General features: G+C 41.8%; 1 pseudogene; it reads right to left on the reverse strand.

Annotated features, from left to right (window-relative positions):
* Nucleotides 1-267: 267 nt before the first annotated feature.
* LOC129055549 (carboxy-terminal domain RNA polymerase II polypeptide A small phosphatase 2-like) lies at nt 268-7140 on the reverse strand (annotated as a pseudogene).
* Nucleotides 7141-13261: the final 6121 nt, after the last annotated feature.

The raw sequence follows: 13261 nt of genomic DNA on the forward strand, positions 1-13261 counted from the left end.
TAAAGTAAAACAAACTAACAAAAATGCACTAACGCTGAGGGGGAGTTGAGGTAGGGGCAGGAGTCAGGCGGGGGTGGGTGAGTCCTGGAGTTTTATCCAATCAGTGACACTGATGTGGGAACCGCCCAATCAGGCGCGCAGTGGGAGAGGAGAGGAAAGGAGGGCGTGGCTTCCGGCGTTTGGCGGGGTCTTTGTCTCTCGCTGGCGCTGGCACAGGAGCTTGGGATCCGTCTCCTCTTTCGCCTCCTCCACCTTGGGAGCCCCGGGCTACTCTCTCACAGCCCCTGTTGCCCTGCGACCTGTAGGTCCTTGGGGGCGCATAGTTAAGGTGCCAGGACATCCTGGAAGCTGGGAAATGGTGAGTATGCGGGGTTCGGCATCCCGAGAGGGGAGAGCAGCCTGCGAAACCGGCAGGACCGGCCTCCCCACGGTCAGCTCCGAGCCTCCCGCAGCTTGGCCCTCAATCCCCTGTGGCTGCAAGATGGCCGCTGGGCCAGCAGCGAGGACCCCCACGTCCGGCCCGGCACATCCGGTCCTGTCCCTGGGCAGCGCCCTGCTCTGCGCCCACAGCCCTGAGTATTTCCCAGATTGTTCAGGGATGCCAGGTGGGTCATCAGGGAAAAACCGAGACTGGGTGTTTGCATGGGAGGAGCTGCAGCCCGTGGGGTCCACAGTCTCTCTTATTAAAAATTAACAGGAGTCTATGTTAAAACGTTAACCAGTTTATCTGAACAAACAGTGGTTGCTGAAATGGAAAGCACCCAGAAATGATTTGTGGTCCACCAGAGGGGCATAAAGGAAAGGCTTTTATAACATGCATGAGAAAGCAACCCAAATTCAAGAACTGGTTACAGTTATGTAGTCGCCTTATTTGAACTATCCAGATGGAAATTTCCTAGTTACATATTCAGAGGTGAATTGCATGTTTGTCATTGGTTAAACCTGCATTTTGTTTCAGGCTAAGATAATGGTTTATAGGAAATGTATTTGAGTTAGGTTTCAGATTTTTTTTTTTAACCTATGAACACAGGGCACTAGAGCCACTTTAGTCTAAATTTCTGCTCTTTAATTACTATAACACTCCAGAGGAGGACGGGTTTTCTCCTGTATTTTTTTAATGTATAGCAAGTGGAGCCTCTTATCGACCACACTGTTTTTCAGCCTAACTCAGGTTTGCGGTAAAATTATAAGTTCCCACTTTCTTTGCTGCATTCTCAAATGCAACACATGAGACCAGCTTTCCCTTGCCAACTTACAATGCTATTAACTATTTGTCCTTTACTGTACATTTCATTAAAGTTTTCTGTTATTGGATTTCTTTCTACTTCTACCTACAGTTCTGGCAATATTTGCTTTTTATATTTAGAAGCCTTCCTTTTGGGCACATAAATATATATAGCTATATTCTCTTGACAAATTAATCTCTGTTGTTATTGTATGGTAAACTCATTTCATGCTTGTGGGAGACGTTGCTAGAAAGTCTATTTTGTCTAATTTAAGCATAACTACCATTGCACTCCTTTGGTTATTATTTCCATGGAATATCATTTTCTATCCTTTCACTTTTAGCCTATGCTCTTAATTCATAATTGAGTCTCCTGTAAGCAGCATATTACGAGGTTTAAAAGATTCATTTATCCACTCTGTCTGCTTTAGTCTTTTTTGGCTGCTTTAACAGAATATCACAGACTGGTAATTAATAAAGAATAGAATTTTATTTGACTCATGATTCTGGAGGCTGGGAGGGCAAAACAAGATGATACTGGTATTGGTTGAAGGTCTAGTTGCTGGATAATAACATGGCTAAAGATGTGAGGGAGAGAGAGTTTTTGTTTTAATATATAACAACAGATCCATTCTTGTTATAATTAGCCCATTCCCATAATAAGAACATTAATCCATTCATGAGGGCAGAGTTCTTATAGCTTAATTAAATTTTAAGGTTCCACACCTCTTAATTGTAACACATTGGCTATTAAATTTTATCCTAAATTTTGGAGATGACATTCAGTCTACAGCAGTATCTGTTTAGTAGATAACTTAATCTTTTTATTTGTAAGGTAGTGATAGGTAAGCAGTTACCATTGTAAATTTGTAGTTTTCTGTCCATTTTAAATTTGCTTCTTTTTTTTCTGGTTCTGTCTTTCCTGTGGTATTGTTAATTTTTGTTGAGACAAAATTATGCTTTCTTGCTCAGACTGAAGTGCAGTTGCATATCACAGCTCACTGTAGCCTCAACCTCCTTGGCTCAAGCAATCCTCCCACCTTAGCCACCCAAGTATCTTGGACTACAGACACACACCACAACACCCAAGGAGCTTATGATTCTTCCACCTTGGCCTCCCAAAGTGTTGGAATTATAAGCAGGAGCCACCATATCCAATGTGTAATTTTTGTTGTTTGTATATGCTTTAATTTCTTTCTCTTTTTTTACTACAGTTTTTTCCTAGTGGTTATCATGAGACTTATATAAAACATCTTGTATTTTAATAGTCTAGTTTAAGATGATAACAATTTAGAGTATTCAGAATTTCGGTATGTATTTACCATTTTTAGTGACATTTATACTTTAGTATTTTTCATATTGTTAGTTAAGATTTCACCATATAAATGTGAAGATTTCTTCTAGACCATGCCTGGAGAAGTAAAGAAGGTGTGTTTTGCCTGATTCAGGGACTATAGAGAGAACCAAGTTCTGCAGGCCTGTCACCTGTCTCAGGTGAGTATGAATTCTCTTGTGTTTTTGACAGATAGTTGCAGTGGCAGGACCAAAGTCAAATGAGTTATAGGCAAGTCTACAGTAAGATGTGGCAGTATTCTGTTTTGAAGCCGGGAACATGATTGGCAAGCTTGCCACTTGGTCAAGTGCTTACCCTCTGAAGATGTGTTCCTCGGTCTTTGCCTCCAGCTGGGTGTCACAAACTCTGAACTGGATTCCAAGGCTTACATGAATGCACTTATGTTTGCTGTGGCAGCTGCATTATGTTGTGGGGATTGTGCACGCAGAACCACCCGTTCTGTCATCTTGCTTATGTTACTCTCGTTTATATTTCACTTTCTGAAATGAATGTCAAGCTGGTGATTTTTAGATTCAAATATTCAAAAATAAATTGCTCAAATTTACACATTATGTAAGCTATTAATAAAATTTCTTGTAGGTGCAACATATTTATTAAAATTTTTGGTTGTAATTTCAAGCTCACTGCAGGCAGAAAGGAATCATTAACATTTATATTCTTTTTTTTAGTCTGTATCTAAATGATGGTATTTTTAATTCCAGATATTTACTTTATACTTCAGTAATGCTCATCGTATTTTGCAAAATTTTTGTTGTTCTTTTATTTCGAAACATAAGGCTTTTTTAGCTTCTGAATACTACATTATAGTCATAGAGTTTTATTATATTTTGTGGTAAGAAGAACAGAAACATATTGAGGACATAATTAAATTCTCCTATCTTTTTAATGATTAGTAATTAATTTCTTCTCTTTAGAGCCTGTTATTAATGACTGTAATGTATTTTCTGTATAATTTTACGGCAATTTATTAAATTCCAATGACTTAAAATATCTGCTTTTCATGAGTGCACGCAGTTGAATGCTGTAGATATCTAAAGAGTCATTTTTTGGCCGGGTGTGGTCACTCATGCCTGTATTCACAGCACTTTGGGAGGCCGAGGCGGGTGGATCACGGGGTCAGGAAATCAAGACCATCCTGACTAACATGGTGAAACCCCGTCTCTACTAAATATACTAAAAAGTAGCTGGGCATAGTGGCGGGCGCCTGTATTCCCAGATACTCGGGATGCTCAGGCAGGAGAATGGTGTGAACCCATTGGGTAGAGCCGAGATCTCGCCACTGCACTCCAGCCTGGGCGACAGAGCAAGACTCTGTCTCAAAAAAAAAAAAAAGTTATTTTTCATTGTAAGTCTATGTGGTATTCAGGATTTTACGCATTAAAATCTCTCTTCTTATTTTCAATTGCGTGTTATTGCATTTCTTTTCTTGGGTATGTTTTCTCAGATCAATTAATTGTATTTTTGCTTTTAAAGCTTGATATCATGAGTTGAATAATAATTTTTAGCTCGATACACTTTATCTCAATGTGATGTTTAATATATGTGTGAATTAGCTGTGTTTGTTGCTTATAGATATATCTGTGTGTTTTTCACCTATGTAAGTCTGACATCTTTTTTGCTTGTTTGGTTTTTTTTTTTCAGTTTCAGATAGGCTTTTTTTTTTAAAGAGAATTTTAAAACATAGTAAAAAGAGCAGAAATCAGTTATTTGTCCTCTTGCAGGGTGGGGAGATAACTTCCTTCCCCACAGGTTTGAGGCTATGTCTAAGTGGTGAGTCTTGGGGAGATGCAGAAAAGATCCATCCCAGGCACTTGGCTGGACTTAAGTAAGCACAGCCTTTGGGCCACAAGACCTGATGGCTTGGGTACTGGTCTGGACATAAGTCCCCATCTTCCCAGAAATGTAGTCTTTTGTCTGCAACAACTGGCTGGAGAAATATTTCAGAAAGATGTGTGTCTGGAACACCCAAAGGCATACCTTTCCTTTCTCCTTGGCATAGGCCTTGCAGCACTGAGGAAACACCAGGTTTGCAATGGAGCCTTCAAGAGTCTTCATCCCTATGGAGCTCAGGGGCTCATAGGGTGACAGGAGAGGAGACAAGCTAACTTGGGAAGTATTCATTCTTCAGCTTCTCCCCCACTGAAACACTATATATTAGGGCCACAGTTGATGGCAAAACATACATGCTCTCTTTCTTTCTCTCACATCTACATCTCAGGAACCCAACAACTTGATGGCAGGTAGCTCTGGGTATCCTTGGTCTGGCATTCACCCACTGGGCATCTAAGCTGTGCTAAAGCTCTTTTCAATCATTTCTTACTCTTTCCAGGCCCATGTGGGTAGGTGTTCCAGCCTTCACTCTTTCAGGCTGATCATAAATTTACAGTGTGGGAAAATCCCCTACTGTGATGGCCATTGCTGGGAAGCAGGGAAGGCTAAGGGCCCACTGCTGCCCAAGGCTAGTGTAGACACCATCTGCTCCACTTGTCTCCTCAAAGATTGATATCAGGTGCAGCAGCTGCTGTCTGGAATGTTATCAAACCAGGACTGCACAGGCACTGCCTTCTCTGTGTGGAAGATGTAAGAAGCAGGCGAGTTGTCCAGGATGACAGTTTTCCTCAGGTCCCTCCCCAGATGGCTGAGGTCCTTGACATAGCAGCCCTGGTGGAACAAACACGACTCATGGGCTAGACCACCCCAGAACACCCCACACTGGTCCAGCACACCCATCACAGTGTGTTCGGAACTGGTAGTTTCTTATTCTCACTGACTTCAAGAATGAAGCTGCAGACCCTCATGGTGACTGTTACAGTTCTTAAAGGTGGCATGTCCGGAGTTTGTTCCTTCTGACATTCGGATGTGTTCAAAGTTTCTTCCTTCTGGTGGGTTCGTGGTCTTGCTGGCTCAGGAATGAAGCTGCAGATGTTCGTGGTGAGTGTTACACCTCTTAAGATGGCACTTCTGGAGTTGTTCATTCCTCCCAGTGGGTTTGTGGTCTCGCTGGCTTCAGGAGTGAAGTTGCAGACCTTCATGGTTAGTGTTACAGCTCATAAAGGCAGTGTGGACCCAAAGAGTGAGCAGCAGCAAGATTTATTGCAAAGAGAAAAAGAACAAAGCTTCCACAGTGTGGAAGGGGACCCAAGTGGGTTGCCACTGCTGGCTGGGGCAGCCTGCTTTTATTCTTTTATCTGGCCCCACCCACATCCTGCTGATTGGTAGAGCCGAGTGATCTGTTTTGGCAGGGCTCTGATTGGTGCGTTTACAATCCCTGAGCTAGAAACAAAGGGTCTCCATGTCCGCACCAGAATACCTAGATACAGAGTGTCAATTGGTGCATTTACAAACCCTGAGCTAGATACACAGTGCTGATTGGCGTATTTACAATCCCTTAGCTAGACATAAAGGTTCTCCACGTCCCCACCAGACTCAGGAGCCTAGCTGGCTTCACCCAGTGGATCCTGCACCGGGTCTGCAGGTGGAGCTGCCTGCCAGTCCTGAGCCGTGTGCCAGCACTCCTCAGCCCTTGGGTGGTTGATGGGATTGGGTGCCGTGGAGCAGAGGGTGGCACTCGTCGGGGAGGCTCTGGTCGCACAAGAGCCGACGGAGTGGGGGAGGGTCAGGCATGGCAGGCTGCAGGTCTAGAGCCCTGCCCCGTGGGAAGGCAACTAAGGCCCAGCGAGAAATTGAGCACACCAACTGCTGGCCCAGGTTCTAAGCCCCTCACTGCCCAGGGCCGGTGGGGCAGGCCGGCCACACCGAGTGCGGGGTCCACCGAGCCCACACCCACCCGGAACTCACGCTGGCCCGCAAGAACCGTGCGCAGCTCCATTTCCCACCCGCACCTCTCCGTCCACAACTCCTCGCAAGCTGAGGGAGCCATCTCTGGCCTTGCCCAGCCCAGAAAGGGGTTCCCACACTGCAGCGGTGTGCTGAAGGGCTCCTCAAGTGCCGCCAAAGTGGGAGCCCTAGCAAAGGAGGCCCTGAGAGCGAGTGAGGGCTGTGAGGACTGCCCGCACAATGTCACCTCTCAACAGGATCTGCATACTTGTTCAGGCTGGAATGAAGACAGCAATGAAAAAAACACATTTAAGCAGTTCCTCCTGTCATCTCAGGAACTTATCCATATAAGGCCTCATAAGCAAATGGATCTGGTGCCTGATCCCCTCAATCTCTACAGGCATTAGGCAGTCAGCATTGCTGAATGCCTTCAAGGAGCTATGCACAACAGTTTCATCCAGGTCAGTGCCCATACAGATCCTTCCTTGATTTTTCTCTGTCACCTCTGGGAGCAGGCAGGTTCCTGGGATCTGATAAAACTGATACTGGAGACTCTGGAGCTGATCTGACTTAGCAATGGTGTTGACTTCCTAATTATGTGTGAAGAGCTTAGCAGGGGAACGTGACTGGCCAACATGCTGGGTGCAAGAAGAGCAGAAAGGGGCCTTTTAAGGTGTGACAAACATGACACCTCTTCGGAGAGCACTTTGGAAACCAGGCCTTGCTTGGTAAGGACCAGGGCCTCTTCCCTCCTTTCCTGGGTGAAGATGGAGCCTTGTTCCATCTAACAATCCTGAGGGCTGGGTGGGTGTGTGGGAAGACTGGCGGGCACGCTGGCTGGACTGGGATGGGGGGCATTGGCTGGGGCCTGATTCAGTTCCCGAGAGTCTGAGTTCCACAGCTGTTCACATTCCCCCTTTCCTTTCCAACACTAGCCGGGAAGGGAGGCGGCCTGTAGGGATGGCGGACGGCCTTGGCAGCGGCTCCCCAGGGTGCCCCTAGCCCTGATTCTCCCAGCGGGAGCTTCAGGATCCTCAGTTTATTTCTAACATAGAGAATCCAGCAGATACGCATTTTTTTTTCAACTTTTATTTTAAGTTCAGGGGTCCATATGTGATAAACTTTTTTTTCAACTTTTATTTTAAGTTTAGGGGTCCATGTGCAGGATACGCAGGTCTCTTACATAGATAAACGTGTGCCATTGTGCTTTACTGCACAGATCATCTCATCACCCAGGTACTAAGGCCAGCATCCGCAGCTATTCTTCCTGATGCTCTCCTTCCCCTCCCCCATGCCATGAAACAGGTGTCCAGTGTGTGTTGTTCTTCCTAGTGTGTCCATGTGTTCTAATTGGTCTGATTCCGCTAATAAGGTGGAATAATAATAGGTGGTGTTTGGTTTTCAGTTCCTGCATTAGTTTGCTGGGATTAATGGCTTCAAACTCCAACCATGTCCCTGCAAGAGACTTCATCTCATTACATTTTATGGCTTTATAGTGTTCCATGGTGTAGGTGTACCACATTTTCTTTATCCAGTCTATCATTGATGGGCATGTAGATTGATTACATGACGTTGCTATTGGAAATAGTGCTGCAATGAACATATGCATACATGTATATTTAAAATAGATTTCTATTCCTTTGGGTGTATACCCAGTAATAGTATTGCTGGGTCAAATGGTATTTCTGCTTCTAGGTCTTTGAGGAGTCTCCACACTCTCTTCCACAATGCTTGAAATAATTTACACTCTCACCAACGGTGTAAAAGTGTTCCCTTTTCTCCACAACCTCACCAGCACCTGTTTTTTTTTTTTTTTACTTTTTATTAATAGCCATTGTAGTTGGTGTGATATGGTATCTCATTGTTGTTTTGATGTGTATTTATCCAGTTATCAGTGATGTTGACATTTTCATGTTTGTTGGGCACATGTATGTCTTCTTTTGAGATATGTCTGTTCATGTCTTTTGACCACTTTTTAATGGGGTTGTTTGTTTTTCTCTTGTAAATTTCAAGTCACTCGTAGATTCTGGGTATTGGACGTTTGTCAGATGGATAGGTTGCAAAATTTTTCTCCCATTCTCTAGGTTCTCTGCTCTAATGATAGTTTCTTTGGCTCTGCAGAAGCTGTTAATTTAATTAGACCCCATTAGTCAATTTTTGTTTTTGTTGCTATTGCTTTTGGCCTTTTTGTCATCAAATCTTTCCTCCTGCCTATATCTTGAATGGTATTATCTAGATTTTTTCTTCTAAGGTTTTTATAGTTTTAGGTTGTACATTTAAGTCTTTAATCCATATTGAGTTAATTTTTATCTATGGTGTTAGGAAGGGTTCCAGTTTTAATTTTCTGCATATGACTAGTCACTTCTCCTAGCACAATTTATTGAATAGGGAGATCTTTCCCTAAATCCTTGTTTTTGTTGACTTTGTCAAAGATCAGGTTGTTGTAGGTTTTTGGCTTTATTTCTAGGCTCTCTATTTTGTTTCATTTGTCTATGTTTCTATTTATATACCAGTACCATGCTGCTTTGATTACTGTACTAGTATAGTTTGAAGTTAGGCAGTGACGCTTTCAGCTTTTTTTTTTTTTTTTCTTAATGTTGGCTTGGCTATCTGGTCTCTTTTTTGGTTCCATATGAATTTTTAAAGTTTTTTTTTTTTCGAATTCTCTGAAGAATGTCAGTAGTTCAATGGGAATAGCATTGAATCTATAAATTACTTAGGGCAATATGCTCATATTCATGGTACTAATTCTTCCTCTTCATGAGCATGAAATGTTTCTAAATTTTTTTGTGTCCACTCTGATTTCTGTAAGCAGTTGTTTGTAGTTCTCCTTGAAGAGGTCCTTCACTTTCCTTCTTAGCTGTATTCCTAGGTATTTTTTTCTCTTTGTAGCAAATGTGAATGAAAGTTCATTCATTATTTGTCTCCATGCTTGCTTGTTGTTTGTGTATGGGAATGCTAGCTACTTTTGCACATAGATTTTATATCCTGAGATTTTGCTACTGTTGCTTATCACCTTAAGAAGCTTTGGGGCTACGAAGATGAGGCTTTCTAGATATAGGATCAGGTCATCTGCAAAAAAAGGTAATTTGACTTCCTCTCTTTCTATTAGAATACTCTTTATTTCTTCCTCTGTCCTGATTTTCCTGGCCAAGTTTTCCGATACTGTATCGAATAGGAGTGGTGAGAGAAGACTTACTTTTCTTGTGCCAGTTTTCAGGGGGAATGTTTCCAGCTTTTGCACATTCAGTATGATATTGTCTGTGGGTTTGTTGTATATGGCGCTTATTATTTTGAGGTATGTTTCCTCAGTTCCTAGTTTATTGAGAATTTTAAACGTGAAAGAATGTTGAATTTTATTGCATACTTTTTCTGCATCTATTGAGATAATCATGTGGTTTTTGTATTTACTTCTCTTTATGTGACGAGTCACATTTATTGATTTGCGTACGTTGAACCAACCTTTTATCCTGGGGACCAAGCCAGTTCCATTGTGGTGGATGCACTTTTTAATGTGCTGCTGGATTTGGTTTGCCAGTATTTTATTGAGAATTTTTGCACGGTGTTCATCAAAGATGTTAGCATGATGTTTTGTTGTTGTTGTTGTATCTATATTAGGTTTTGGTATCAGGATGATGCTGGCCTGATAGAATGAGTTAGAAAGAACTTCTTTGTTTTCAATTTTTTTTGGGTAGTTTTAGGAGAAAATGTACCACCTCCCCTTTGTACTTCTGGTCAAATTCAGTTTGCTTGGTAGGCTAGTTGTTACTGCCTCAATTTCAGAACACATTATTGATCTATTCAGGTTTCAGTCTTGTGGAGGATTTTGTTTTTGCAATAAATTGTCCATTTCTTCTAGATTTTCAGGTTTATGTGCATAGACGTGTTTATAGGATTCTCTGATGGTTGTTCTTAATTCCATTGGATCAGGGATGATATCTCCCTTATTATTTCTCATTGTGTTTGTTTCTTCTTTCTTTTCTTATTTATTTGTCTAGCTAGTGTTCCATCTAGTTTATTAAATTTTTTCATAAAAACAGCTCCTGGATTGGTTGAGTTTTTCTTTTTTTTTTTTTTGGAAGTGTTTTCAGTGTCTCTATGTCCTTCAGCTCTACTCTGATCTTGGTTACTTCTTGTTTTCTGCTAGCTTTCAGGTTCCTTTTCACTTGGTTTTCTTGTTCTTTTAATCAAGATGTTAGTCTGTTAACTTTAGATCTGTCTAGGTTTTTTTTTTTTTTTTCCTGTGGGATAGTCTCACTCTGTTGCCCAGGCTGGAGTACAGTGGTATGATCTCGGCTCACTGCAACCTCCACTTTTCGGTTTTAAGTCATTTCTACTGTCTCAGCCTCCTGAGTAGCTGGGATTACAGATGTGCATTACCACACTCAGTTAATTTTTGTATTTTTTTGTAGAGATGGGGTTTTGCTATATTGGCCAGGCAGGTCTTGAACACCTGGCCTCGAGTGATCTGTCTGCCCCAGCCTCCCAAAATGCTGGAATTACAGGCATGAGGTACCATGACCAGCCCTTTCTAGCTTTTTGATGTGGACATTAGTGCTATAAATTTCACTTTTTTCTTGGTTTCTAGTGATTATTTTATTCTATCTTGGTGAGTAGTCAGGGAAATAATCGTAAATTCACAATCAACTTATAGTTAAATCTAAACAATTATGTGAGGAGAACCCTTTATTATTTGAAGGGGATGTTTGAAGATTTTGTAACTGTGCCTATTAGGTAGTCTTAAGTTTCTAATTGTCGTTAAAAACATGCCATTGTCATTTCTAACATTTTAAGTATATGGTTTAGAAGTGGTAAGTATAGTTCTATTGTTTTGCAATAGGTTTTAGATAATTTTTTTCTTACAAAAGTAAAAGTGAATACTCATTACTTGTGAAAGAAGTTAGTTAGCTTGCTTTAGGTAGGTAGCAACAGAAGTGTCCCTAGAAAGTCCCTGGACCTTGGGTCAGTGTCTCATCCCTGCATAATATAAAATGAATCCTGGAAAAAATCAAGCTGCAGACACCAACAAGGGAACTAGCACTTGGTGTTGTGCTTGGAGACCTGCCCATGGCTGCACAGATAGAAAAACCTCTGGCCCATTTGGATAGAAACTTGGAGAAACCTCCAGCCCACTTAGTTAAGGGAACAAGACCAAACTGGCATAGAAATGCCTTTGATTCTCCAGGCACGGTGGCTCATGCCTGTAATCCCAGCAATTTGGGAGGCAGAGGCGGGCGGATCACCTGAGGTCGGGAGTTCGAGACCAGCATGACCAACATGGAGAAACTCCGTCTCTACTAAGAATACAAAATTAGCTGGGCGTGCTGTCGCATGCCTGTAATCCCAAATACTTGGGAGGCTAAGGCAGGAGAATCGCTTGAACCCAGGTGGCAGAGGTTGCTGGGAGCCGAGATCGCACCATTGCACATCAGCCTGGGCAACAAGAGCAAAACTACATCTCAAAATAAATAAATAAATAAATAAATAAATAAATAAATAAATAGAAGAAAGTACATCTCAAAAAAAAAAAAATGAAAGAAAGAAAGAACAGAAAAAGAAAAAAAGAAACTCCTTTGCCCTTTGTACAGTCAGTGGGCTCCCAGGAAAAAGTTTCTTCTCCTTTTGTGGGCATAAGCACAGTGGGCTCCGTTGCATTCCCGTTGATACTCTCCTTTATTTGAACTGTAAGTCTGATTTCTATGAATAATTACTTCAGCCCCTAACTGCTCCCGGGCCAAGCTGCTTGGCCAAGCTTTCACCTTATCTTCTGATAAGTCATGGGCCAAGCTAAGTAGCATCTATGAATCATCCCTTCATCTCCTGATTGGTACTGGGCCAAAGTCATGGGCCAAGCTGAGCCACACGTTTTTCAAGACGGCCTGTGAACTATGCACATTCCCTTCCCTTCCCTTCCCAGTCCATAAAAACCCTGGACCCCAGCCTCGTAGAGGGCACCCCATTCAGACCCCTATCTCTGCTGGCAAAGAGCTTTTTTCTCTTGCTTATCAAACTTTCACTCCAACCTCACCTTTGTGTTCACGCTCCTTAATCTCCTTAGAGGTGGAAAAAAGAACTCTGGGTGTGATCTCAGACTACGAGATACTGTTACATCTTGGTGCACTGCTGAGACTACAACACTTGGTTTCTATGAGTTTGACTGACTAAATATTTTATATAAGTGTAATTATACGGTTTTCCTTTTTGACTGTCGTGTTTTACTTTACCGAATGTTTTCAAGATTTGTCCTTATTGTAGTACTTTTCAAGATTTCCTTATTTTTAAGGCTGAATGCTATCCCAGTGAATATACGTGTCCTGTTTGTTGAATCTACTCATCCTTAAACGTACATTTGCTTCCGGGTAGTATGTTTGTGAGTAATACTACAATGTACATAATTGTGCATATATCTATTCCATGTTCTGCTCTGCCTGTTTGGGATATTTTTCTCACACTGATTTAGTACCATGTGTATTCCCTTGCTTTTGTTGTCTGATCCGTTGATGTTACATCCCCCAAATTATTGCCAAGACCAATTGTCATGAAGCTTCACCCTTCTGTATTGTGCTAGGAATTTTACAGCTATAGGTTTTACATTAAAGTCTTCATTTTTTAAAATTGACACATGTAATTGTACATATTTTGGGGAAACAATTATGTGTGTATGTTGTATAGCAATAAAAATCAGAGTACTTAGTATATTTATTGCCTCATGCTTGTGTTATTTTTGTGGTGAGAACATTCAAAAGCTTCTTCTCTAGCTATTTTATTTTATCTGTATGTATTAACTTTTTTTAGGGACAGGATCTTGCTCTAACACCCAGACTGGAGTGCAGTGGTGCAATCCTAGCTCACAGTAACCTCAAACAATCTTCTAACCTCAGCTTCCGAATTAGCTGAGACTACAG

This window comes from Pongo abelii, chromosome 13 (genome assembly GCF_028885655.2).
Source record: "Pongo abelii isolate AG06213 chromosome 13, NHGRI_mPonAbe1-v2.0_pri, whole genome shotgun sequence".
NCBI classification, from domain to species: domain Eukaryota; kingdom Metazoa; phylum Chordata; class Mammalia; order Primates; family Hominidae; genus Pongo; species Pongo abelii.